This window comes from Pomacea canaliculata, linkage group LG3 (assembly GCF_003073045.1).
Source record: "Pomacea canaliculata isolate SZHN2017 linkage group LG3, ASM307304v1, whole genome shotgun sequence".
Classification (NCBI taxonomy): Eukaryota; Metazoa; Mollusca; class Gastropoda; order Architaenioglossa; family Ampullariidae; genus Pomacea; species Pomacea canaliculata.
Genome location: NC_037592.1, coordinates 10371982 through 10399581, shown reverse-complemented (window position 1 = coordinate 10399581; position 27600 = coordinate 10371982). Strand labels below are relative to the sequence as shown.

At 43.7% G+C, this 27600-nt stretch overlaps 1 protein-coding gene and 1 long non-coding RNA gene across 2 annotated transcripts in view; one reads left to right on the top strand and one right to left on the bottom strand.

The window, feature by feature from the left end:
• The window catches only part of LOC112558839 (DNA damage-regulated autophagy modulator protein 1-like), a 63301-nt gene that overhangs the window by 20262 nt on the left and 15439 nt on the right, over positions 1 to 27600 (top strand). The window lies entirely within an intron of this gene.
• On the bottom strand, positions 1763 to 9289 carry LOC112559262. The gene is made up of 3 exons (XR_003098307.1): positions 8380 to 9289; positions 8155 to 8222; positions 1763 to 2298 (listed from the first exon to the last, which is right to left on the bottom strand). It is a non-coding gene; the product is annotated as an uncharacterized LOC112559262 (long non-coding RNA).

Sequence of the window (27600 nt, the reverse complement as noted above, 5' to 3'; positions counted from 1 at the left end):
TAGGCATACCACTCAGCTCTGCTGTAGTACCCATGATGTAGCCAGTAGTCGGGTACATGTAAATACAGATTAGACTGTAACACAGGCGCCATACTTGAGGATACACTGTCAAGACATGGAATGTTTACACAAAATGGCATCTGTGTAAATGTTATTTTATTCAGAGACAGAGATACTTACAGTCTAGTGGCACGAGACTAATACAGTCGACAGAAGAATTTTAGACAAGAGCAAAAAAATAATAATAAAGATAATAATAAAGTAATTGAAATCGCTATTTATATTCAGGAATTTAATTTATACGTTCGTTCAGTCGGTGGTTTTTTTCTTCAGTTTGTTGAGTGATGGTATCAAAGAGGATACCGTTGATGGTAGGTAAGCTGTGGATGACGTCACGATGACGGCTGCTGATGGAGGTGGCGGCGGCAGTAGTGGTGGCAAAGTTTATGAAAGCCATAAATAACACTGGCAGGTAACTAAAAGTTGGACTCGGAAATCTTGCGAGCGGCAATAAAATTTAAAACGACCTTATCTGTTAGTGCCTGTCGTGGTGGATTCCATTTTTAATTGCAGCCTACTCTCAGGACCCCGGCTTTCGACAACTACGTCAGTCTGCGTGAAGTCTTCTCTGCGCCACATACCCTTTGACCTTTTCTTTAAAAAAAAAATACCAACCCGCATTTCTGCTTCCCTGCGGTGACGAGCGCCTCGAAGCTCAAGCAGTTGTCATGTGACCTGAGACCTATGCCTCTAGAGCAAATTCTCTTTAATTACCTCCCCTGAAAAGACGGAATGCGATGGAGGCGCCCCTCTCTAACCTCATTTTAGAATCAAAGAGTTTCCTAGACAACCACCGACTTCGTTCTGTTTGATAGGAGCAGGAGAAGAAGAAACACTTGTGTTCACAGAGAGAGAGAGAGACTGCTGTTGCTGCTGCTAATGATGATGATGCTGGACATACCAACGCAGAAATGGAACACGATGACGTAAGAAAGATGACGGTTATAATGAGTGACGTCAGATAGGGGTTAGCGTGATCAACAGTTTGTCTCTCCACCCGCTGTGTCTGTGTGAGACAGAGAGAGAGACAGAGAGATAGCACAGCATATGAAGCAGCTGCCGTGGTAACCCTGACTGAGTGCTGTTGCTTTCGGTTTGAAAAAAAATTATGATCTGTTAGAGAGAAGCATCGGAACAGAATGTTTCTGAATGTTTTGATTGGCTTATTTTTTACCGGATGTCTAGTAAAACTGTGCGTGCGAAGTACGGGGTGCATGCGAACTGAGCCCACAGGGTAATTCCTCAAAATGATTAAAAACCCATGTTTTCGAGCTGAAATTGCCTTTATCGTTATATAACGGATTGCACAAACAATAACTCAAGTAAAATCACAGAAATTCCAATAAGCCAATTTCCAAAGATGAAATAAAAACCGACATTTTGTCGTTTCTTTTTCTGTGTCATCTTTTGGAAGTTTGCTTCGATCAACAGTTTACAATCAAAGGTTTGTTCTCAGATTTGTATTTGAATCTTTTTTCGTGAAAGAAGAGAAATAAATGACTAAGACAGCTTTTCCGGTAAATCCTTTTATATTTTCCTGTAACCTTCAGGTTTCAGTTTCTTTTCTTACGAGAAATTTTATCTTTAGTGCAGATACACATCTCTGAAATCAGTATCTGTGATGAGATGAGGATCACAACTGATCTCTCAGTGACACTAGGATACAGGATCTGAAGGTTTGAAAACTGAGCTGGTGTTGATTGAACAATCTTGCAACAGTTTAGTTACAGGAAGCAGGAAAGTAGAGAAGATTGTAAACGTTCGCCTCTTGGCTGTCAAAATCTGTGTTTCACCTGTGCACACTACTGCACTCTCTCTCTCTCACTTCACTCACCATGCGCAGGTGCGCAATTAATCTTGGCAGACGAAAATCAGGTGTTTGGGCGTGAGCTTTTAATTTAAGAAATGAATTTACAAAACCGGATGTCAAGCTGCAGACTGTTTCTGTGGCAAGCCCACCTCGACGCCAAGGCCGTGGTGGTGGTGGTGATGGTGAAGGTGGTGGTGGCGGTGGCGGTGGTGGAGATGGTGGTGGTGGTCTTCAAGCGGCACCCATCATCTGGCAGTTTTCTGTTCTCTGGCATTTGCGGCCTAGTAAAAGCGACCTGGATGTGGAGGCTGTGGTGTGGATGTTTGCACAGTGGCGGCTGCCGTCAGACGAAGTGCAGTAGTTGCAGCAGACATCAAGGATACAGCTGCTGCTGCTGTAGCAGTTGCTGCGTCACTTGCCGGGGCCGCCTGCACGAGACCACACGGTGGCGGCTAAATTGAATCTGTTTGGGTAACTTTTCCCCACCCGGGGCGACAAGTGAAACCTCCACAACTAGCAGTTTATTGCTCGAACACTCTCTCCTTCCCTGTTTAACTGTCACTTTCTAGATTTGTTTACTCTTCCATTCCTCATTTTCTCCCCCTGTGTGTGTTTTTCTGTGTGTGCGTGTGTGCCCGCGCATGCGCGCGTATCATGTGTGTGTGTTTGCTTGTTTGTGTGTTTGTACATATATATATTGTGTCCTGTTTGTGCATGTGCTCGCATGTCTGCGTGGGTGTGTGGTATATCAAACTATTATCGCGGACATGTAAGTACATGTGTGTGAAGACGATTAACTTGCTGAGTGCGTCAGCCTCTCCTGATTGCCGTGTTCATTATAATTAGTCTGTCGCCCTTCATTTCCAACACGACAGGCTGTGTGAATAAAAATTTCCTAATTACCTTTGACTATCTCCTCCTCCTATTAGCCGTTCCGGATGCCAGCAACATTTCTTCATTTCTTGCAGCTATCTAACGAAGCGCCATGTCCTTCCACAGACGAGCGGGTCTCGAGGTCGCTGTCGTCATTCACCTTTGTTATCGCTCGTTATTCCACAGAACGGCTGCCAGGCTAACCGTCAGCTTATAGGGCTGCCAGACCCTGTACGACCAGGATGTATGCTTATAGGGCTGTCAGATGCTGTAGGACCAGGATGTAGCCATGTCACCTTGTACAATGATGACATAGCGCTGCTGTTGGTGATGTTCATGGTGATGATTGTTGCTGTGGTGGTGAAGCTGGTATTCACGTCACGGTAGTCGATGTTGTAGGGTTGGATTTTCTTTCTTTCTTTCGTTCGCTCGTTCAAATGACATTTGTCCTTGTGCAAGTCCCGTTGTTCATTCCAATTCTCGTGGTTTTCCGAGAGTTCGCCGTTTTACCCAAAAGAAAAACGACGATGAACGTCGAATGGAAGTGATGGTCCGTCTCATTACGTCAGACAAAAGTAGATGGTCGATTTCATGACGTCAAGCCAAAGTGGGCGTTCCGTTGTATGACATCATCTGTCAAGCTGTTTATCAACAACATGTTGCCAAGTTGCATTAAAGTCTTTTTTAAAAAAATCCATGACGTCAGGGCGATGAGAAAGACGGTCTTTCAAAAGTCAGAAATAAAGTAGAAAACTGATAAATGGCAAACAAGTGTGCCACACTTTTTTTTTTTGTAATGTCGGAGCAGAGTTGAGGGGGTGGTGATGGAGCAAGTAGCGGAAGGTTTGTAAGAGTTGCGCCCCTGATTTTCTCGCGTCATTAGCTGGGACTGACGGAGTTATCTGTACTGCCTGCTCTGAGAAGATAGTATGGCAACAACTCATTTCTCTTTTTTAAACACGGCACTGACAAAAAAAATGAAATTAATTTTTTTTTTTTTTTTTTTTTGACAAGGACTGCCGTTGCCAGCTTGTCTCGAGATGTGTGGGAGACACGTGTCTGCTCAATTTTCTTAACTGATCCGCCGCCGATTCCGCTGTGGGCCCCGAGGCTCGGCCTTTCTCCGTCTCCCAAACAGGAGATAACCACGCAAGCGGGGAGATAACCGTCTCCGCTGGCCAACGTTGATACAAGAGAAAGACAAGTGGCGATGAATACATCACTGTTATCCACTGGTGTTTGTGTTTTTCACCACGCAGCACCATCGTGGTGTGGACTAGAGGTAATCCACTCTCAACTGTCTTCTGGTGTTTATCTGATGTGGTAAACACAGTTGAGACTTCAGTGACTGTGTTAGTGTCGGCGTCTTTCAACTTCTGGACTTTAAGAGCCGTTCTGGTTCATTGCTTGGTCGAACCTATATTTTCTTGTTCTTTTCTTTGTCTAACAGGACACATTCCCGCTTATCTAAAACTATAAAAATCTATTTGTCTAATGCTAAATAGCTTTACAGTTAAAAGAATATATTTCTAATATTATTCTTCTACTTATAACTGTATAAATTTCAGCTGTCGAAAATTATGCATTTCGAATTGACATATAACATATATATATATTTCTGTTATGTAAAAGAATAGGTCTAGTTCTCTGTCTGCATTCTTACTGTACTTATCGAGAAGTATATAGTCCTTCATGGGCAACAACATACATTCCTTCTCGTCTAAAAAAATATATTTTTACTAACAAATGGTAATGTTCTTCTCTCTCTCTCTGTGAGTGTTCTTGAACTTCCCACGGTTGCTATCACGGAAGTCAGGGGCGGCATACAGAGCTAGACTGCACATTATGAGTCTCAGGCCGTTTTAACTGCTATCTCCCTTGTTTATTATATCAGAAAGCTCACGCAATCCACCGGAGGAAGTTTACGCAACGCCAACGATTTATATGTCTCCACCTCTTTCTCCTCCCTCCCTCTCTCACGGTCTTTCCCACACACATCTTCACCTCTTTCTGATTTCCCCTTTATGTCTCCCCTCATCTCTATCTCTCTCTGTCTGTCTGTTGATGCTGTAACATTAGATTGCTGCCCTACGGTTTCCACGTTCGTTTACAAATTTACACGCGGTCGTCAATTTCCGGGTGGAAGCCACCCACACTTCATCCGCAAACCTTTTGACAAAAAGTGAGCAGGAAGCAGTTATCTGTCGATTTACAAAGTCTGAGATAGCTAGTGGCTCTGAAAGTCTTTTCAAACGTCAGCATCGTACGTCACTGCAACGGCTTCTCGTGATTTTCAATTTTTCTGACAATTTATCTTCTGACAGTAGGTAATCTACCTTCTGACAATATGTAATTTATCTTGTGACGATATGTAATCTATCTTCTGACAATATGTAATCTGTCTTCTGAAAAATATGCAATTTGCCTTGTGACAAATGGTTTTTGCCTTGTGACAGTTGGTATTCACCTTCTGCAACTGATATTAGCCTTCTGACTATTAATATTCACCTTCTGACAACCAGTCGCACTTCACATCAGCCTGAACAGCTTTAAAAAATCGGTTCTTGCCCTGGGGTGAAGATGTATTACCAGTGTCAGTTCATGTACAAAGACCTGGGAGTAAAGAGTCATGACCAGTATGGGGCTGGGTTCATTGCTGGTGGGAAGACGAGATTAAAATTAATTATCAGGTTTTAATTGTATCATGACTTCGCATCAAACGACTTACTCTTGCCTCGTAGCTACGGCCCCTGGTCACCACGAGCTGACCTGACCTGTCACAAAGCTTAACCTCTCACAAATACATCTGAGGGAAATCATTTGAAAATTGTGGATGCTGCATATGTACACTGTTCTCGGGTACTTTATCCAGCGAAAACTTGGGGGAAACCACGATCTTGGTGTCCACTCTGGGTCGTGAAGTCACTTTTCGTCTGACTGTGATGGCGGTCGCGTGGGTATTGATAACTGTCTGAGCCAGCGATAACATCTACCCATTGCTATGTAGGGAATGTTTCCCCGCCAACTTTGGAGATACTCGAGCGAAGGTCGTGTTTCGTGCTGCGCGCCAAGTCACTCGGTCACCATGGTGATTTATAGACGTCTCTGCCAGACTATGGATCGCCTGCTGAGTGGAGGCCGACATTATCGGAAGGAGATTTACTAAAGACTTCACGGGTCGTGGCTGTAAAATTCTCGAGGACTTTATCCGAAACATCGGGAGGGACTTGCAGGGAAGCAGAAAGTAGAACAGCAGTGGGAGATAGTGAGTGGCAACAGTGATTGCGTTTCATTCCTTTTCGTTTTCGAGAGCTCGACGTGAAAACAAGTAACAAAAACAAAAACTTGTAATCAGTGAATAATGACGTAAGCATTCCTAGAGTATTTAATTCATTTTTGTTTGTCAAGTCTGCTGTGTATCATGCTTCATGGTAGGCCAACACTGGAAGTCCAACGCAATGGTCCTGTGGATCTGAACGCATGCGAAGACTGTTCGTCTCGTGTCTCAACTGTAAGCAGCATTGTTCAAGACTATATATCTGAATCGCTTCTAATTCTTGTCTTTTTTATTTTTCTGCTTTCTCCGTGGTCCGTGAAAACACGTTTTATCATTAAAATACTAGAAAGCATTTTTTCATCATGCGTGCATCCTAATGTTTCGTGTCGAGATCACAGCTGCTGTGTGTCCAGTAAAACTGTCTGGAGCCTCAGGTTAACGTGTTTAATGTCAGTGTCTTGGTGTATCCTCAGCCGGTATTCATGTCGAGACCGCAAGTGTCGACCATTAAAGAAACAGGCGAAAACAAATGGCAAGATGACATCAGGAACTGTGCCCCTTTGTAGTACATGCCAGTTCCATCAAAAGTCAAAGAACTGTGCCTCTTCCTCGTACTTTGGTCAGTTTTCTCAAACCTTACAACATGGAATAAAAATAATAAAAAGCAATAAAAATAATAAACAATTTATAGACTTGACTGCCAGTGGCTGAGTGAGCAGCTTAAGATCAAAACCCTCTCTTGTGTAGGGCGCTATGTTCAGGTCTGTGGGACGAGGCAAGAGTGAGACATTACAATAATATACACACGAGTGATGGACCGGAAGCTAAACAGAATCTGACTGCGCATGTTTGATGACCTCAAGCGACTGCAGAGTGGCCGATAAGCATAAAATGAGACGCCAGTTGTGATTCTTCATAACCTGCCAGGGAGCGAAAGTGCTTTCAAATGACTAGGCTGGGCCCAGTAAACAATAATATTTCCCCGAACTGAATAAATCAGTCCCATCCCTTCCGTTCTTGAGAGAGAGGAAACATCCCTTTATTCATCGCCATAAAGAGAAAGGGGTTAAAAAAGCACTGAACCTTAGAAAAACATGGATCAACTAAAGTTGTTTGTTTTAATCATATGTTAATTAGGCAAAGTGTAGGACCCTCCTACCGCCATGATGTTATTTTTCTTGTGCTAGACGAGGTTCGTAGACGTGTACCTCATGAACGGAATTTGAGGAAAGGAAGGAAGTTTGCAAATTAGGGATAAATGCTATCTTTTAAAGCTTCACCCGGTTGTTTACAACAGTTTGACTTTTGTAGCCTTTTAATGTTGCGGAACAGGCAGTACGAGGCCTGGCTGGACCTGTTCCCTAAACTTGTAACAGACGGTATCTAAACATCTCACAGACCGCATCCCAACACCTCAGGTCACGTGTGCTACAGAGGGCGTCGTGAGCTGTTGGTGTTGTTTAGCCTCATAACCACACTGCTATTAGCACATGTTTTCTAAGCACACCATGCTTGTGCATTTACCTGTAGGGGTCACGTGAGCTGGATATGGAGGGGCAGAGACTTAAAGGTAGCAGACGAAATGTTGACATCGAAGGGGGCTCAGGTAGATAAGAAGACAGATTGTTATTCAAAAAAAAAAAAAAAAAAAGACAAGAACAAATGTCAGTGTAAGATTTAACGCTGTTTTGAAAGTCATGGCTCACCAGGAAGTTGCAATCCTCAAGCGCACCCTGTCCTTGCAGTTAGCAACCGAACACAGATAAGATTTGTGACAGTCTTTTAGACAGACGTAGGTTTAATAACATTTTCTTGATACAGATACAACACCAAATAATTTTTGGGCAGATTAAGTGTTAATAATGTTTTCTCGATACGACGTCTTCGACTGACGTTTGCCTTTTAATGTGTCCTTGCATTACACTGGCTTTTGGAGATTAAGGCTCTTGCATTACATTGAATTTCTCCAGCTTGTTTTGTTTTTATTTTAATTTGTTGTTGTTGTTGTTGTTGTTGTTGTTGTTGTTTTTAAGAAGGGTGGGAGTATTATGAGATAAGCATATGCACGAAATGCAAGGGAAACTGTTAAAGACGACGGGATTTTGGAGATCGGCCAGTATTGCAGTTATCTTACCATGAGCAAGGAAGTCGATGACGTCACATGTGTGCAGACCAGAAGAAACTGAGGGTAATATCCGCCACCTAGCGGCAAAGGAAACAAGAAAGCCATTAACCCGTATGCACAGCTTATTCCGGGAGGGACAAGCGGAGAAATTTTTTAAAAACTGTAAAAAAACACTGCAAGATTATAAATTCCACCCGAGATAGCTCGAAAGCAGATTTACAAGCCGCTGCTTACCTTCCCACGTTATAACTGTCATCATTGAGAGGACCCGGTCGACACGCCGTCCCACGCTGCGTTACGAGCAGGAGGAGGGGGCCGTCGTCACCTCGTAATCACGCCATCTTGTCAAGGGCGCTTATGAGCGTGGCGGTGTGACGTATGCTTTGCGCAACTTGCGGTCCCTGGCAGCTTTTATCTCGCGTCTCACGAGGTCCCGGGCTGCGCCGAGATCCTGGCCGGATGCAGAAGAGGGCGCTTGTGGTTCGAAATAAGCGGGACTGTTCAGATGACAGGCCGGGTGATATCTGCCAGGGATTTATTTGTTTGATACTCTGTTCACATCTAAGCTGTTTTTCACCCCCTTGAGGAAACATTAGCAAACGTTTCAGCAGCGGGAATGGTGCTGATGAAGGCTTGATGATAAAAGACGTATTTGTTTTCCTGTCACCCTTACGGAAAGGTCAAACACACACTGTGCTCGGCAGTCTAATCGCGTTAATCTCTATTACTCCTTTTCCTTTCTCCCTTCTCCTTGTCTGTATGTGCGTGCGTGTGAGAGAGAGGTATATATATATAAAACCATTAATGACAATTTCAAACTAATAATAAAGTTTGAGATTTAAGAAACCATTTCTATAAAAATGGAAATTTGCATTAAGTATATTTTGCCTAAACAGTATAAAAGCTGAAAGCTATAAAAATCACTCTGCTATCCTTAACTATATTTTATACCTACAATGAAAAAAGATGAAGACAATAAAATTTACTCTGTGTGTATGCGTTTGTTTGTTTTTAAGTTAGAAGATACGAAAAAGGAAATGGATTGTGCTCAAACCATAGACACTGAATAGTGTAGACCAGTGATGCCCAACCTTTTTCGGCCTGCGGGCCATATCCATTTCGGACAGCCGTGTCGCGGGCTACTTCACCGCAAAAATACAAAAAGGAAAAAAAAAATAGAGCAGATACCATTTTTTTTATTAGAAACAAGTTGTACTTACCATTAATTATGTAGTAATTAGTGGGATATTTGAAGTTGTTTACCCGAAACCAACTTCTGAATGTCCGGCCTCATCGTAGAGACACCAAGTCGGAGCACTGAATCGAAATGTTCATCCATCGAAAAAAAGATTAGGAAACGCCCCTACGTGGGGATAAATACTTCTTCTTCCTTTTTTTTCGTTTTTTTAAGGTCTTCTTTTATTACTAACATGCCGATTTCTTGCACTGTGGGCAGAAGTTTCGCGGGCCGGATGGCACCGCGTCGCGGGCCGGATATGGCCCGCGGGCCGTAGGTTGTGCATCCCTGGTGTATACCTATCTCCAACACTATAGACCTATTAGTCTTTCTGTTGCTGCTGTCCTTAACGTTAACCAGAATGTTCGATACATTGAGTATCCATTTGTATCAGAGACTGGTGACTTTTATGTGGTGGTTTTATTTTAATTAGATGTGACACAGCTGTACAAAGAGGGCATGGCACTGTCGTATTGTGGTATTTTATTCAATCTCTCTTTCTCGTGTACTCGGTGGTACTTTGTAGTCATCAGTCACGCCGTGTGTGTTTAAATGAGTTTAAAGTTATTTATGACTGTTTTATTGTATCTTATATTCCTTCATCACATCACATTTCGATACTGTATTATAAACGCAAAGGTAAACTATTTTTATCTGTCTTGAACGAGATCCGTGCTTTCTTTTCTATTATGTTTAGTTTTGGCAGATGTCCTGCCATGATTCTGCTTAAAGGTAATAGAGTTTGACCTATGCTGTATCGTCGAGGAACCTGATGAAGCTGAGGAGATAAGGCAACTGCAGTCGGTTATTTATATCTCCCCAATGTCCTATAAACAGATGTTATTTCCAGCGTACGATCTTCTCTGCCATACTTCGTATGTCCTGATTTAAGCCACATGTTTATATTTTGCACCAGCTGTTCCTACTTAGTCATGGAATGCAAACTCTATTTTAATAACAATACTTGTTCCATCCTTTCGGTTAAAGCTAACTGCTAATTTTAGCTTTTATGCGACCTATGTTGGTGCTAAATGTTTTAAGGCAACAACTACGTTTAAAAAATCTGGTAAAAATGTTTTACAGATGGCAAAGTGAGGCCTGGATTTGTTTAAGTTTTCTGGGGTCCGTCAGCTGTCTTTGTGTCTCTGCTGTTTGGCAGAAGGAATGATTTTGCCTTCGCCGGCAAGGGCGGTGAAGTGGCAGGCGTGGCAACTCTGCTGTTTCCCAGATACAACGAGTTAAGTAGGACGCGCCTCATAGGGATCAAGGCCGTATCTTTTTCTCCCTCCCCCTATCTCTCTCTCACACACACATCTATATGATTATACATATATCCCCACGTGCGAAGCGAACCGAGCACGTGAAAACTGCATGCTTCAGAGTTACAGGGTCTCCCACACGACGTACTTTTTCATCGATGCTGCGCTGCTGTTGACCCGTTATAAAGAAAGTTCAGTTTAGAATCTTTGTGCTCGAATTGATACTAATGGTAATAACTGTTGATACTCCTTTACTGGGGCCATGACCATTATCTCCGCTGTTCTTCAGGGGAAGTTGCAGCATGGCGTCGCGGCTTTACGACTAAAGGGACGCTACTCCTGTTTTGTATAGTCACTAATGCTTTAAGAGTTACGTCCCTTATTATTCGCCTGTTATAAGTAAAACTAGTACTTTATTAAAACGTGTCATTGCTTCCCTTTTAAATCCATGTTTAGACAGTCATCACAAACTCTTTATTTGCTTTAGAAAAATAAAATAAAATTTAGAAAAGAAATATTTATTGAAGATACATTTTAGAATTTTCTTTTGTGTCTCTTTAAACATAATTTCTGTGTATGTTAAGTAGTTTGCTCATTTGCTTTAACTTTTAATGGTGAAGATCTTACTTCTCTTACGATAAGTAGATATGGTTTTTTTTACTAAATATTTTGAAGTAAACTATAGAAAGTTAAGGTCGGGCAATGAAGGGGTGGTAAAAACTTTTAATACGCGCCTGCCTGCAAATGTTGAGTTGCTTCCCTTAGACAAGGAACTGACAAAAAGCTTCTTCCTATTTACTCGCTCCCTCTAATGCAGGGGTTGGCAACATCATTTGGTCGGACAACTCTAGGCGAGACTAGAAATTTGGTAAATCTATGAGATGTTTTCAAAATAGTAACATAAATTTAATTTAAGTGAATTATAATAATAACGTATAATGTGAGACAAGAAGGAACGTCCATTACAGGACGGACTCTATGGTGTAACTACGGCTTGACCAAATATAACAGTCTAATTTTTAAGTTGATTATTTTGTATTGCTCGCGAATGGTGTTATAAATATCAAAACAGCCCTTGGCTGGAAAAAAAAAAAGTTCACCAGCCCTGCTTTAAGGCCGAAAACACTTTGTCTTCTACACTAAAGCTAACACCATATGCATTCTCTCTCTCTCATACACACACATACAGACACTTTTAAGTCTCTCTCTGTTGTTTCTATTGCACTGTCTTCTTATTTTCCCCTATTAGTCTTCATTTTCTTTTACTTTAAGTGGTTTTATTTATCACGATTTCTTCTTCATATTTCCTTCGCACTTTTATGTCCATATCGCCACCCCTGCTTCGCATTGGGAGCGCCAGTGGATATATGTTTGTATATGTGAGCATCAGGGGATATGTGTAGATATATGCATAAAGGAAAACGAGTTTTCTTTCCTTTCTTACTTAAAATTAGCTTTTTGTTTAATAGGGATAATACCTCGACCTTCATTTCTTGCAAGCTAACTTTTGTTTCCCGTCTATTTTTATCGGTTGCATTTTTCTGAAGCGTTTCCTGCATGGCTATCAGGTAGACATACTACAGGTGATCAGATCTCTACTTACGTGCAAGCAATGTGCGTGGTGGCGTGCAGGTGTTATTGAGAAATGTCAAGAGTTTAAGCACCCGTCTTGCTGACTATTCCTTCTGGGGCCTCAGTCATGAACTCGAAGTTAACCTGCCCTCGAGGGACCTATGGGCCGGAAGTAATGTGCGGGCTTCCAGCAGCAAACAGCACAAGGGCAAGAAGGTCAGCTAATAACCTTATTGTCCACGTGCTGCGTCTGGTGCGTCAGGGCGCGCGTTCGTCCCCACCTCACCCTCCCACCCCTTACGGAGATGGTGTTTTGGACAAGTGGCAATGCCGCTACGTGGAGGAGGTAGGGATGGCTCTGGTCGCATACCGATCCCTTTCATACGTACGCCACCCTGGATAGATCCCGTTCTCACGATTGTATATGCACATGCAGCATCTGAGTTATGCGACTGCAGTGTATGCAAGTCTGCGTGACCTCAGTTGACCTTTTGCGTAGATTCTCATGCGCACGAGAGAGCGTGTGAGCGAGTGTCGGCGTGCGTTGCGAGCTAAAATTGGGGCAAAGCGACTCTGACGATTGCATCAGAGAGAATAGATGTTGCGTTATCTATTCTCTCTGACTGCTTTATAAGTATTAAGCACTGCGCTAACAAAGGAGGAAAAAACTGTGCGTTGTAACTCACCGGAATATGCTGGTGAACAACAACAGACACGCAAGACATGTACTCTTTTTTTCCCTGCTAAGCCACGTAAGATTTTTGTTACGACCAGTCATCTGCACACATCTGGACACTTTCTTATAAATATAGATGACTAGTCTTTAAATCTTTATAGTAATACGCGGTTTTTTCCCTTCTTTTGTCTATTTTAATGAATTCTTTCTAATACGCCTGTATTACAGGAAAAGTAAGATGGTTGTTGACAGATACAAAATTCAATTCTTAACAGTCTGCTTGGGGTTTTCTCGTAAACATTCCGTTTCATTGCCTTGCTTAGTGCCCTTTGCCTCTTATTATTCCTCGAAGGCGGAGTTATTGCAAGATTTATGTACCCCTTGTGCCAGAAGGCAGGATGATGATTTGTTATTGCTTTATGGCTGTTTAAATGAAACCATGTCTTGAAGTTCCTCCCTGCAGTGAAGTAGAATGTTTTTACTCATTCGCAAACAGCTTTTCACCTGAATGATATCTTAATTGCTTTCTCTAACAGATTTACACATATAACATAATTAAGTTTCGCCCCTTCCAACAGTAAGTCGCTAGACCCATTCTGAGATGGATTGTTTTTTTTTTTTCCTTTATTTTATTATTATTTTGAGTGGGGAAGGGACACACCGAGAACATGACACGCCGAAACCATCGCACACGGCAACTCGTCTTCGTGCAAGGGGAGTTAACGGTGTTAGCTTCAACGCCAACAGGGGAGAGAACAAACTTGTCGTGATAAGAGCTATCCCGTGAGGATACATCCGGGGCTTTTATGTAGTAAGTTACTTTTTGCGTTGGGAGCTGGCTGGTAGCCATTTTTACTCATGCGAGACCTGGTCTCAAGCAGTTTTTGGTCCCATCAACCCACAGATTCTGATGTAGTAGGAAATAACATTCTAGTTTCATGTTTGGTAAAATGTAATCGGAGTTTTGTCTTCTGAGAGTATCTTCAGCAAATGTTATGTGACCAGCGAAGTAACACGGACCTAAACATTCGCCCTGTGTTTTCTGTCTTCAAACTATTTCAAGACAATTTCCCAAGGTCTGAAAAGGTAAACATTAAAAACTTTTGGCCTCAAGAGGTCTGAAAACGTGAAGAGCGGAGATAAAATCGCGCAAAACATGTAAAACAAAGTAAACACATTAAAGCTTATATTTCATTAATTGTTAGCAAATGTTAGTGACGCAATTTTTCATAAAAACAGGGAACTCGCAATTAAAATACTTTTTTAACATTATGGGCCTTTCTAGTGTATTTTTTAGCAAAGTGTCTGTAAAATCCCATCATTGTTCTAAAATAAAAACAATTTAAACTGAAGGCATTTAAACCTCCAGCAATTTTAACTGTCTGAAAATCTCTTGCTTTTTTATGGATGGGAAACACTGCTTTTGATCGAGACACTTTGGAGGTTTGACACTTGGACTCTTTACCCGGCTAAGAAGAGCTTTAAGAGCTTTTATCTCTTTTTCTTGAAAGCCCGAGTCAGAGTCTATCTTGCTCGCACTTGATGACATGGTCAGATGTCATTAAACAAGGTGAAGAAGCGGAAGGCGATGAGTGCTCTGTCGTCGAACTTTTGGCAAGGAAATAATTACGAGTTTGTGTGAAGACTTTAGAATCGAAAGAGGTTCCCATCTCGGAGTAAAAGACTGAATTGTGTGTCCAGGTAGCGTACGAAGGGAACCTGCTGATCACAGACAAGAAACCATTTTCGTGGAGAAGTGAGCTTAGATAACATGTTCGATATCGCAGGACGGGTGCAGGGTAGAGGGACACTGCCACTCACGGGAACAACTAAAGACGGTTCCCTGAAAATGAGGTGAAAGCCAAGATAAAAAATAAATTTTAAAAACGTCAGAATTCTTCTGACGCTGAGCCTCTACACTTCATCGCGCGATCTCACGTAATATCCCTTTAAATATTACATGAAACCTTTTATTTTGGGAAAAGGCTTAACGGGCGAAATGCAGCAGGTTTTAATGTAATCTGCACTTTCTATTGAAAATATGCAAGTTGCTGACTCCCAGTTCTGGTGCAAACAGCGCTGAAAAACATTACTGAAAATGTCGTGATATGTTAGGAACTGTTAAAAGTCTGGTGGGGTGGATTTTTTTTCTAATGACTCGGTAAAGCTTAGTATAAGATTCCCCAAATCTGGGGGAACATTCCCCTTCACTTCAGTTTTCAAGATACACCCCTACAAATATCTCGTTTGGAAGTGAAGTGAATTATTGTTTGTATTAGAGTTAGTGATCCATCGACCTCTCAGCAGCAAGTACAATCCATTAAACCCTAAAACTGTCCTCATGGCTGCACGCTTGGAATTTGACAATTTCTGTCTGCAAGATGCAATATTAACTGGAAATAATTAACTCTGACAGCTTCTGACGTACACCTGTCAGGGCAAATCGGCAGTGTCAGTGACAAACATCAGGGGGTCTGTTCTACCATCCGGGTACTAATGAAGTAAGCATAGTTCATACTGACTAACGGAATGTGACGCGCACGGGCCAACAAATGGCGTTTTGTCATGGTTTAACGGGTGGTAGTCGTCTCAGCAAGCCACCCGCCCTCTGCCTCGTGAAGTCTGTCAATTAGCTGACCTTAGTAGGTCTGTTGGTCCAACTTTCATTGCCGTTCAGTCTGTTGAACCTCAGCGACGAAAAGCGATAAGGAGGACTGTAATGACGAGGGTCTGCTCTTTGTGTCAGACTTGATTTCTGGCTGCACTGCGACTGTGGCGGTGTTACCTGCCGGTGTTACCTGCCGTAGTTCTAGCCTCTCGACGTGAAGCCGTTCTTACGAGCTCGACCCAACGATCAAGGGGACGTAACTGACAAGTGTAGTAAAAACTCGTTACCTCCCCTTAACTGTACTCGCGGCGGGAAGGCGCCTCTTGTGATCGTCAGCCGATGTTTCATCTTCTATTGCTGTCTGCGATGCTGTTAAACTGTTTTTCCTCATATCTTTTGTTTCTCTTCCCGGCTCTCTCTTTTTCTCTTTACATTTTTCATTTCTCGTTCTCTCGCGCTATTTCTTTCTGTCTCTTAACTTTTTCCTATATGTCTCTCTTATTCTGTCGCCTTTTTTTCCCCTCTGTCTCTAGATCTTAAACACACCCACCACTTCTCACATTTATTAGTCTTGGTCTCCGTCTCTGTTTCTATCAACCCTCATTTTGTTCTTTTATCTTGGCCTGCTCAGTGAAGAATGGCATTAGTTGTGATTGCCTTCTTATGTTGCTGCTTTACGGCTGTTCCTGTCACAGTTTTCCTCTATCAGTCTTTCTATCTCTACCTTCTACTCCCTTTTATATGAAGACAAATGCCGGGAATGTATGCTATCACAACAGATTTGATAAATAAGCAGCACTTTTCTGTTTCGATTGACATTTCTAAAACTTAAATTCGTTAGTAGCACAGTTACTCGGATATTCAAGAATCTCTCCCACTGGGAGCCGGCTCTTCATGAGACCTCCACAGTCTGATGGCAGAACTTGAAGGTAATACAACATCGGGAGGAGTTATTTTTACATTTGTATTGTGGGTGATGACCGTGTTCCTCCCGTCTAACCCAGCACCATCCTCATTCTGCACGCAGTTCTGGCTTTAGCCTGATAATCACTCCATGAAATCAATGTATACAGTGTGGAAGCGGAGGACTTGGCGGGTACAGCAAAGGTCTTCCAACCTCACTGTGTGCCTACTACCCAGTTCTGTACCCGGGGTGAACGCAGTTGACCTAGCTGTGGCGCGTGGATCATTTTTTTAGAGGGTTGGGGAAGGTAAGGCAGATAGAAAGAAGAAGAGAAAAAAATAGGCACCGCCTTTACAAAAACTAGCCTCGAGATAAGAAATGACTCTTAACACCTCTCTCCCCAACAACCGTCAGGTTAAAGGACTACCTGTACTTTGTTATTACCATCAAACTGTGCTCCTGACCTCCACAATATAACCTGTCTGTAATTAATGTTGTTTTTCTTCAGTCAAAACTCAGACATCTGGTGCTGATCAAGACCTTGAGACTGGGAGTGCTCGGAGAGTGCGATCGAAGCTCATGTTCCCATCAGGAAGTGGGGAGGGATGAGTTCACGGATTACTGTGATCTTTCTAGTGGTCAGTGACCGGTAAATCAGGTCTCTTGATAAATCCCACAACACACTCGTACAGAGAAACATTAAATCAGAAACTCGGTGCCGCCGTAGGTGCTTCTCTCGAAATGAGATGATCATTTGTCTGACCCGCTATCTCTCACCTGTCAGTGGCACCCAGATAATCAGAGGAAAGCCCTTCACCTCAGGAGACAAAAGAACCAGAGGAAGGACCCTTATTTCAGCAAACAGAACTTTAATCTTCATCCTAGTCTACCTTTTCTACTACCTTGTCTTACCTATAATGCCAGGTTCATGAGACCAAAAAGTGGAGTAGAGCTGCCCGCCGATTGCTCAGTTTGGCCATAACCGAAAAATCTCGCATTCATGAACCCACGTCAGCCGAGATGTCTTGGGTCTGCCCGTTGGTCCTCAGCTCATCCACTCCCTCACTCACACTGTCATTGTCATTGACTTCCTCTCTCTACCCACCCAGCCTTTCTTCTGCTTACCACGGGGTCGACCGCCTTCATCGTAACCTTGGAGGACCGTCTTGGGCGAGGTGTCGTGTGGGGCGACATGACCGAACCATTTCAGTGTCACTTGACGATAGCCAGCAGCGACTCCTGGGGATCCTTCAGACAGGTGACTACGCTGAGGACGAAGTGTTTTGCTCCCTGTAGGAGATCTGAAGGAATCTTCTGAAACACTTTATCTCGAATGCCTGGGTCCTTGTTCTTGTTCTGTTAACAAGGTCTGGCAGCCCTACAGGATTTCTTCGTCGAGCGTAATTCCTGACGAGATCAGAGAACCTCTTTGATGTGTCCCCAGCGGGTATCCACATCGCAGTCGATAAAGTTTAGATAATCCTCTATATGTGCATACATATATATAATACCTATGTGTGCCTGAATATTTTTGTGAAACTTACCCAAGTGCTTTTTCCAAGTCTCACGAGTAAGTAAACTAATGCCATCTTTCTTCGCCTTTTACCACAATTCCTTATCAGTCTCTGTCTCGTATGTATATGGTTTATGTGTATATATTATATAATATGCGTCTGTGTGTGCGTCTGCAGAGTTGCGCAAGAGTTTCTGTGTGTCGTCCTGTTTCTGTGTGCACCGCCATCTTGATTCCTGTCTCCAGCCTGGCTTTCCTCTCCTCTCCTCTCCTCTATCAGTCGATCGTCTCTCTCTCCCTCGCTGCCAGAGTCGCTCGTCAACAGACATCGCAGCATCGCTGCCGCTAGCCGACGCTTGGTCGTAGCCCTCGCATCGCACACCCACCCCTTTAACCCTGTCTGGCCCACCGACCCACCCTCCTCACTACCCCACCCGTCCACCCGCACAGCCACCCGCCACCATCGCCTGCTTTTCGCATGATTCTTTTTGTCTGTTGGGAGAGAATGCTCTCCAGGACCATCGTCGGCGGTCTAGACCAAACATTTGCACACTGAGCTCCACTCATGTCGACTTCGGATCGCTGCTCCAACCTTTCATCTGACTTGGGTTTTCGTTTGTTTCTTTTTTAAATTCTCCTTCGGGGGTTAGTGTTTTGTTTTTGAGTTTCCTTTACTTCACGCAGCGTCGAGTAAAAAAGAAAAAACGTTCAGGGCCGTGTTCTTTTGTCTTTTTTCCCCCACTTCATCTTTTCTGACATATTCGTGTTTGTGTGCCACAATGTTACAAATCAGTTTCTACATTTTTTGAGCAGAAAACTGTGCGCATCTTTTTTTGCGAAACTGTATGTACGTGCATGTTGTTGGGGTGTGAGATGTGTGTGAGAGATAGAAAGAAAAAGAATGCTAGCATGAGGTTCTTACCGTTAAAAAAAAAACGAATTACAAACTGACTACTGGCACAAAAATGGAGGAAATGAAAAAACAATAAATTCCCAGCTTCAGAGTTCTTAAAGTTTATTGCCTTTCAGGAACTCCGTGAATTGATGTAAAAGGTGTCATGAAGACTGTCACGATTAACGATTCCAGCCATTTCCAGAATTTTTTTTGTGAGAGTAATTGTCGACATAAGTTACAGTCCTGATGTTTGTGAGATAGTGTCTTTTTTATTTAAGGTAGGGAGAGAAACTGTGCCGGATGCTTGTCTATCATACCCGGCCACCAATAACACCCTCGAGCCCTCTACCCTTCAGTATTTCGCTCAGTCGTGCTCCATCGTAAGTCAGCGCCTGGCGATTGGCTTTATCAGCATCCTCCACGCGCAAAGCTCGTGCCAACGATGCCCCCCTTCACTCTTAGTACCTCCTCCACCCTGGGGTAGTTACCAGGGAGTCCGACTGTTAATCTAGCAGTCTACCAGTTAATCGCTCATTTAAGTTCCAGACTTCTGCATTGGTTTCTTTATCATAGGCTAGCAGAACACATTAATTCATCATCATCATCATCATCATCATCATCTTTCGAGGTCTCGCAGAAAAAAAAAGAGAAGAGATGGAGGGTATGTGTCAGGGAGACAAATGGAGAAAGTGTGAGTTGAATAAAGTAATGAATGATAACTGTGTAAATGGAGAGAGAGAATGTATGAGAGAGAGAGACTGTGTGAGCGAGACAGATAATGTAAGAGAGTGTGGGTGCGTGCGTGCATGAGGGCACGTGCATGTAAGCAGGTTTTGTGTGCAAAGTTTCCATGTGAGAACCATGTGTGCATGTCCCAGCTCTTAACCTCCATCATTATCTTGTAAATCTAAGTTCTTTCCTCTCTCACCTTCGTGTACACAACTCGGCAGCAAGGACGGCGATGTATTAGCATTCTGCTTCCCTCTCCTCGCCTTCATCCTGGTTTTCACAAACACACGTGCGGCGGCAACTATAAGTCTTTAGATAAATAACTCAGATATCGCAGCAATATTAGGCGATAGTGTTGCTAGCCTTTTGGCTTTTGCTGGTCCAGGACTTAGAGGGTGGTGGATCCATCTGACGCCATGTTGTGGGCGCGTGCTGTTGTATACTAACCTGGTACCCGGTACCCGTCTTAGCTTTTGTTCATTTTTCTGTTTCAGTTGATTTGTTAACGTTTCGATCTCTCACTTCATGCTAGTCTAGCTTTTTCATGTCCGGCTTTCAATGGTGAACCATCTCTTACTTCACATATCATGTTCGGCAACGGGGACACAACGCGTTGAGTGAAGTGGTCATGTGATACTGATTCTCTCTTTCCCTCACTCACTCCCTCACTTACATACACACACCATTGCAAGTAGTTGTCCGTTGTCCGCATTTATTCTGAGTGATAGAGATATATCGCAATTTCTGCTGAGTAGTTCTTCAATTTTGAGTCACCCGTAAAAAAAAATACAAAAACTGAACGTGATTAGAAGCAAACATAAATCAAACATAATTAATGACCGAGCAGTAATGGACATTGACCAGAAAAGTCTTAGCAAATCTGGTGAAGAACTCACATGGTTTTAACCCTCCCTCCCTCACCACACACAACGCACCACCTCCACCACACACTTTGCTTTATTTACAGAAATCTTACACTCGGTAAACATCTTCTGTGTTTACGTTTACAACAAAAGGCTGGAGTGTTTCATCCACACACTTCGCGTGCTGTCTGCTGATGGCGCATGTTCTGATTTTAACTTTAAACGTTTTTCAACGTGCGGGCGGAAACTACGTGTGTGCGCATGCGCTTTGCACTCTGCATTGTCGCGACCCCGGGGGAGAGCACACCTGTCTGCACTGGCCAAGTTCAGGATTCCTGCAGACGTGACATAATGGGAGCTCGGCCAGCCACAGTTATCGCCCGACGTCTAGCCTGACTTTCTCGGGTTTTCTCGTGATAGCACGTGATAGCGCGAGGTTTCCCCCGCAGCAGTACGTCTTTCACCCTTAGCGTCAGTGTCCGCTCGCACCTGAGATATGACGGCGCCCTCCGTGCTGGGAGGGCAGCTGCTGACGTCTCCAGGTGCTAAAAAGAGATGATGTCTGTCCTGTCAGGGTTGAGACCCTCCGGAGGGTTCAGGTTCTCTGTAATTATGGGGAGGAGAGAGAGAAGGTGTGTGAAAGAGTCGTGCGTGAGAGAGGAAGAGAGAATATGTGAGAGAGAGGAAGAAAGAACGTGTGTGTGTGGAGAAAGAAAAAGATGACTTGCAGAGTCTTTCCCTCTGACATGGCGGAGAAATTACTTTCCATTACAATGCCATGTCCACAAGACCCACAGGTCCTTATAATGGTGTGACCCCCATGACCTGTATGGCGGCATGTATTCTGCAGGACCTCCAGGACTGTGACTGTGACACCGTCCCACATTCACTTTCGCTGTTACAAGACTTTGTTCAGAAATGGTGTGTTCCCACTGGTTTTTTGCCGGCATCCACCTTCCTGCTTAATATTAGTCAAACGCCACCCAGGGTAGCGAGTGTTGGTATCGCGGCACACGGGTATGTTTATTAGCATCACTGGATAGTGTTGTTTAGTATCACCTGAAAGAGGTTTATTGTCTTCCCCGCTGGATAAGGTTTATTATTTGGTTTACTGGATAGATGTTTATGAACATCACAGCGTCACGCTCTAACGGAATTTTAACTCAACTTTCCGAAGAATTCAACGAATAAATGTCGGTCGTTAATCACAGAAGTCTGAGAATGAGAGAAGGAGAAGACAAAACCACAATCGCTCAGATACGCAGACACACGGATACATGCCAACGAACACAAATATAAAATAGACAGACATACCTCGCCAGCCAGACAACAGGTAGACAGGAACCGTTAGCTGGGATTTACATCTGGTGATGGCGGGAGCGTGTAGGTGAACTGAAATGAAAGCTGAGAGATCCGTTTGACTGGGGCTCGCAAATAAAGATTTTGACAAGATTTTCAACTCTCTGGTTTCGTTTAATGAAAGGAGCAGAAATCTGGAAAACACACCGCCAAGATGAACATTTTCATTTCTTCGGGTCCATTTCATGCCATCAGCCAAAGGTCATCGAATGACGTCATAATAACGCTCCAAGAACGCCACGTGGTTGGGAGAACGGTTATAGAATTAGTCGTCTGTGTCGGCTAACCCCCAGGATGCTTGTGAAACACTACTGCGCAGTAATCATAAACAAAATAATCCCCTGTGTTGTCTTATTAAAAAAAAACAGTTGAAAATTGCGTTTTACACGAGAACACAACGTCCACCATCACGAGTACACAACTTTTCACCTCCCTTGGCTGAGATGTGTCCAACATGCAGAAACTTTCAGATTTGTGTGTACGTGTGTGTGTAAATGGAGAATCCAGACAAAAATCTTAACTTCTCCTATGTCAGATACATCTTCTGGAGCCATGGCTGACATAAAAGAAAATTCAGAGTTGTATCCGTTTCGCACAATCCCGCAGATTGGACTAAATACAAACGTTCGCCTTTTCAGAAACAATGTTTAGGGACAGGTGAACCACCCACCGTAAGTGGTGTCCTGTAGATCCCCCGGACCTACCTTAGTGATTGACTGTAGTAATTATGTACAGAAGTACGCTTTGACTTTGACACAGAGAACCTTTGTTTGCTGGCGGAGGGCTTATCGTGGCAATAAACACAGCGCTTGTTCGCCATCTTATTTTAAGAGCCCGTTGCCATTCAACCCTTATCTCCGCTGTCATCGATGTGCAAGGTGCGAGACGCCGCCACCTGAGCGTAGAGGATGCATCAACGTGCATGCACGTGCAGGTGAGCTGCAGTGTAGATGAAGGTGAGCGATAGGTTCGCATGGACACACGGACAGATAGACGCCCACCTGCTCTCCTGCTCCTGGTGGTGTACAGTGGGGTCGGCGTCTGGCAAGTCGTCCCAGACATGTATGTGTACAGCTGTGGTGTGGCCAGACAGATGATGGCAGTTTGTACACAGGCTGTACTTGCACATACACACATATTCACGCACACATCAACACATAGAAAGGTAGAAGTATGTAAAGGTCGGTTCCTAACCTTTCGGAGGTTAAGGGAGGAGGTGTTACAGATCGCACTTTTTCGGGGCCGGGTTCTGTAAAGGCAGTTCCATCTCTCTCGCTCCCTTACCTCCCCAAACCCTCGTCAGGCACCCACACCACGGCTGGGACAGCTGAGGGAGGCAGGCATCACACGGGTATCGTAAAGGCGCTTGTGTGTGTGTGCCTCCTAGTCTGGTGGCTTTGTTTTAACCACTGGTCTATCCGCTACCCCTTCACATACCTGGATAGAAACCTACACATATACCTGGCTATACTACATATACACGTACGTACACTACATTACCACATCTTGATCTTGTGTGACCTAAACATCCACAGAGGGGTGTACAAAGGTTTCAAAAGTGTAGCATCGGGATAAAATAGCAACACACACACACACACACAAAAAGAGTCTCTACCCAGTCCTTTCCCTCCTCCGCTTTCAATCTTAATCTCGTCCCTTGCGATATAGATTAAAAGACAAGAAAAAAGTAGCAGCCTGCAATGAGGCTCTTATTTTAGTCTGTCTCGCATGAACAACGGCGAGCCCGTCTGTCGCTGGAGGCAGATTCGCCATTTTTTTTTTTTTTACGGGGCAGTGCCAGACTGGAGCGAGACGCCTGGCAGAGCCAGTACCCAGGCTACAGGGGGCCGACACGGAGTGGCTCACCGGAGACTAGCGACTGTGGGTGTGTGCGACTGACTGGTCCACTCGCCCCCAACTGGCTGTGCCCGCTCCTCAACGCTACTCCCACCGCTAGGGACCAGGAGCCAGTACCCGTGACCGTTGCTGTCCACCCTGGCCACTGACCACTGGGAGTGTTGTGACAGTCTGTGGAGGTCTGTCAGGTCCACGACTCACTTGGAGGGGTGTCTGCGCTCGTGCACTGCGCGCGTTTTTGACAGGAGGAGACGGGGGGAGCTGGACAGGAGGGGGGTGGCGGGTTATCTGGAATGCTTTGAAGACGGCGACGTTTGTTTACCGACCTCGTCTCTGTGGGAAAGCAGCAGCGTTGTGCAAGTGACTGATGGCGAGATAGAGTAAGTAATGTTTGTACAGTATACAACTCACCACTGTTTGTGTATTGTTACCTCATTACTGTCTGTACACCCGTGTACCTATTCTCAGTCTCCGCCGCTGTTTGTTCACTGTACACCAAAGTACTTTGTGTTCAGTGTGGTGAGACTGTAGTTGTTGTTGTTGTTTGGTAATACTTTAATGGTGTTAAGTGTGATGCGATTTTTATCGACGTGTGTGCCGTGTAGTGATAGTTTGGAACTATTTATGATTGTGTCTATCATTATATGTGCGTTGTGATGAAACGTTAGTCCTGTTAGATAGGTGTGGTAGGTTAGTACTGTTAGCACGGAGATATTAAATGTTAGTACAGTGATGTGAAGCGTGAAATCCGTGTAGTGTGGACCAACTCTCCGCATTTTCGTTTTCGTGTTCATTTGTTGTTCTTGCGGTGCCTGTTGTACCGAGCTACACTTTTTTCTGAAGTCATCGGTCTTGTGTTTGACTAGCTACCTGCCTTCGGATTTTTATTCATAAAGCATAGGGCGTGGTCTGTGTTGTGTGGAGAAGCCAGAGGGCGGGGTCTAGTCTTCATAAAGCATTGTCAAAAAGTCAGAGGGCGTGGTCTTGTCTTCATATAGCCGTGTCCAAAGTCTTGTCTTCACAAAACTGATCCTGGGTCTGAGTCGAAAGACCGGAAGTAGAATTCACAGTGCGAGCGTACACAGGAACAGTACAGGTAATTTTTCTCATTGACATTCTTGCCATCTATGTATTTCAAATGTATATAGAAAAGTAATTACAGAATCACATATGTATTATTGTTATCGTCGTTATCACCAAAGTCTCGTCGTCGTCATCTTCGGCAGCAGCATCGTTGCGTCGCGTCGTCGTCCTCCACTTTACCTTGACTTGTATTATCTGTTGAAGACAGACGATCAAAAAGAATGGGGCTATTCCTCTATTCCAGACTTCTCTTTCATCTGGCAGTTATTTTAATCTAACGGTCTTTTAATTCATTCATTTCCACGCGGCTCGTAAGTTATTTTTATTCGCTTTCTTTACACTCAGTCTGTCTTCATGTCGCTGAAGGATTGTGAGATATTTCCGCTTGTAACAGCGCCGGATAGAGGTGGGTACCCTCTCACATCATGTGATGAGTTTGCAAAAGCAGCCGAGAGTAAACGAGTAACAAGCAGTTGACGGCGAATGCATGAACCCCGAAAAAACACCGGGGTCGACGGTGTGGGGCATGACATTTTGTCTTTAATAACATCGGTGGGAGAAAATGTTCGGAGGAAAAGGCAAGGGGTTTGTTGCCTGCCTGTCTGTTGGTGGCGGCATAACCCAGTTCTGAAAACACCAGTCCTGATAAAGTATGTGAGGAAGGGAGACAAGTCTTCATTGAGACGTGGCATTGACATCCGGGCAATTTAAGACATATTTCGCTTTTTTGATACATTTCATGTTGTCCGGCTTTTATTTTGAAAAATTACAAAATAAACGAGGCCTGACCTGATGACGTAACAGGACATGCTGTAGAACTGCAGACTCTGTGTCGAGGTAACGGAACCTTTTCATCGTCATTCACGCAACGGCTGTGCGAGAGGTCATTGATGATCGTGACGTCAAGGGCCAGCGGGGCCTGATAGGTGCGTTAAAAATAAATGGCAGCGGATATACTTTGTTTAGTTTACTTCAGCTCAGTTAAGAGAAATACCGTTACCTCCCACCCAACTGACGCCGTGCGTGCTTCCGTCTTTAGCAGACGAGGATTTCTTTCATCATTACAGCTGCTAATCTTCATGACATCCTCCTTTACACAATCTTCTCTTGGAAAAGAAGAGAGGGGATGTAAATCTCGTGGAAGGGTTTCCTTCTTTTTCATTCACATGTTGATTTGATTTTTTTTTTTTTTGCGTTGTTAGCATACTCAATCTTTGTAAAGAAAATTATTGCTCTTAATCTTTCAGTGGTCGAGTAGTAAGGTGTTAGAGATACCTCACTTTTCTCAGGGCTTTTTCTTCTTGACAGAGGGATATACATCTTCTTTCCTTACTTTTCCCATCCGTCAGGTATCCATTCAACAACTGAGTTATCGTGAAAAAGAATGATGCGCCGAACTGGTGTCGAACCGAGTGCTCGTTGCTTAATCTGTCCCGGACGTCGGTGTTGTAATCAGTTTCTGTTTCATAAAGCTGAATGGTTATCCTCCTTGTAAAACGCCAGTTGTTTACTGATTACACAATTTAAATAATTACATTAAAACAGGGAGCTACAGAAGGGAGTTTACTGCCGACCGTTTACTTTCTAACCAGAGTTTTTATACTGTTTAATCTGTTAATTGGTTGCACGAGTTTGCACGACTCACGGACCCGAATGTCTGATGGCATGAATGAGGGATGTTGTTGTCGGACTGACATTCTCCTCTGCCATCATCTCACAGCTGAGAACATTTTTCAACAGCTAATAACGAGCCGTTATGAACTATAAAAAGAGGTGAACTTAGAATCGAACCAGGAGGAGAGAAAGACAGACTCATTCGCTGATGTGTATTTGCCCTGACCAGCCCCATTTTCTAACATTTCTGTCCGTGCTGCGAAATGTCTGGCGAGTGTATGTGTTATCAGTTTTTTTTCTCTGGCATTAAAACTGTCCTGAATCTCGTACAGTGAAGATAGAATTTGATTTTATTTACTGGTCGAGTGTGACAACATAAACCGTGTGCGTGGTAAAAACTGTAATTCAGTTTCTCGCACACCTCCCTCTCCTACGCCCCCTTTTAACTTAGGAAAGGAAGTTATCTGTAAGGAGTTTTATTTATTTATTTTGTTATGATGGAGTGAACGGTGGCTGTCCTGTGACGTAGTGGGTTAAGCGACTTTCCAGTGACGTAGGAGCACCGTTATCGTCACGTAGCGAGTGAGGGGCGACAGACGTGACCATAAAATACTTGTACAACGGGAAGAAATAGTTTTGACTAGCTTCATTCGTACGTCCTGTGTGTTGGCTGAAGACTATTGCTAGCGTCCACTAAGACTTACAAGAGAATATCGCGAAAGAGATACAAAAAACAAAGAATGACAGAGAGACAGAGATAGACGCCATCTTCATGATCTTATGAATGTAATCTTTTCTTAATTCAGAACAAGGCTACATTATTTCGACGTTAGAACTTATATCGACTGAAGTGTTTATGTCTTTTTAGGATAACATCCACAGAAAATTGAAGCTTCTTTCATGAATTGGGGCTAACTCAACCTCGCATTTCCTCTTTCTCTCTCTCCCTCTCACACACACCCACAAGTGAAGCAGATTTCATTCATTGTGCGAAGCGTGCGCCTGCGTCATAGACGTTGACCCGGTACATCTGATCACCACCCTGCGATTTGGCCAAGAACTTTGGAGATATTTCTGTCATCATTTCCTGCCTTTTGAGAGCCAGTCAATGACGGTTGCTGAGTATGCTTGTTTTGTTGTCCGTTGAGCCCCTCACAATATGGCGCCCGCCGTCTGCACCCACTTTGCGAGATTTTTTAAATATTTTTTGTAACTTGTTGCAGAACAAATTGGCAATGTGTGTGTGTGTTGTTGTTTTGTGTGTGAGGGTGTATGTGAATATTCCT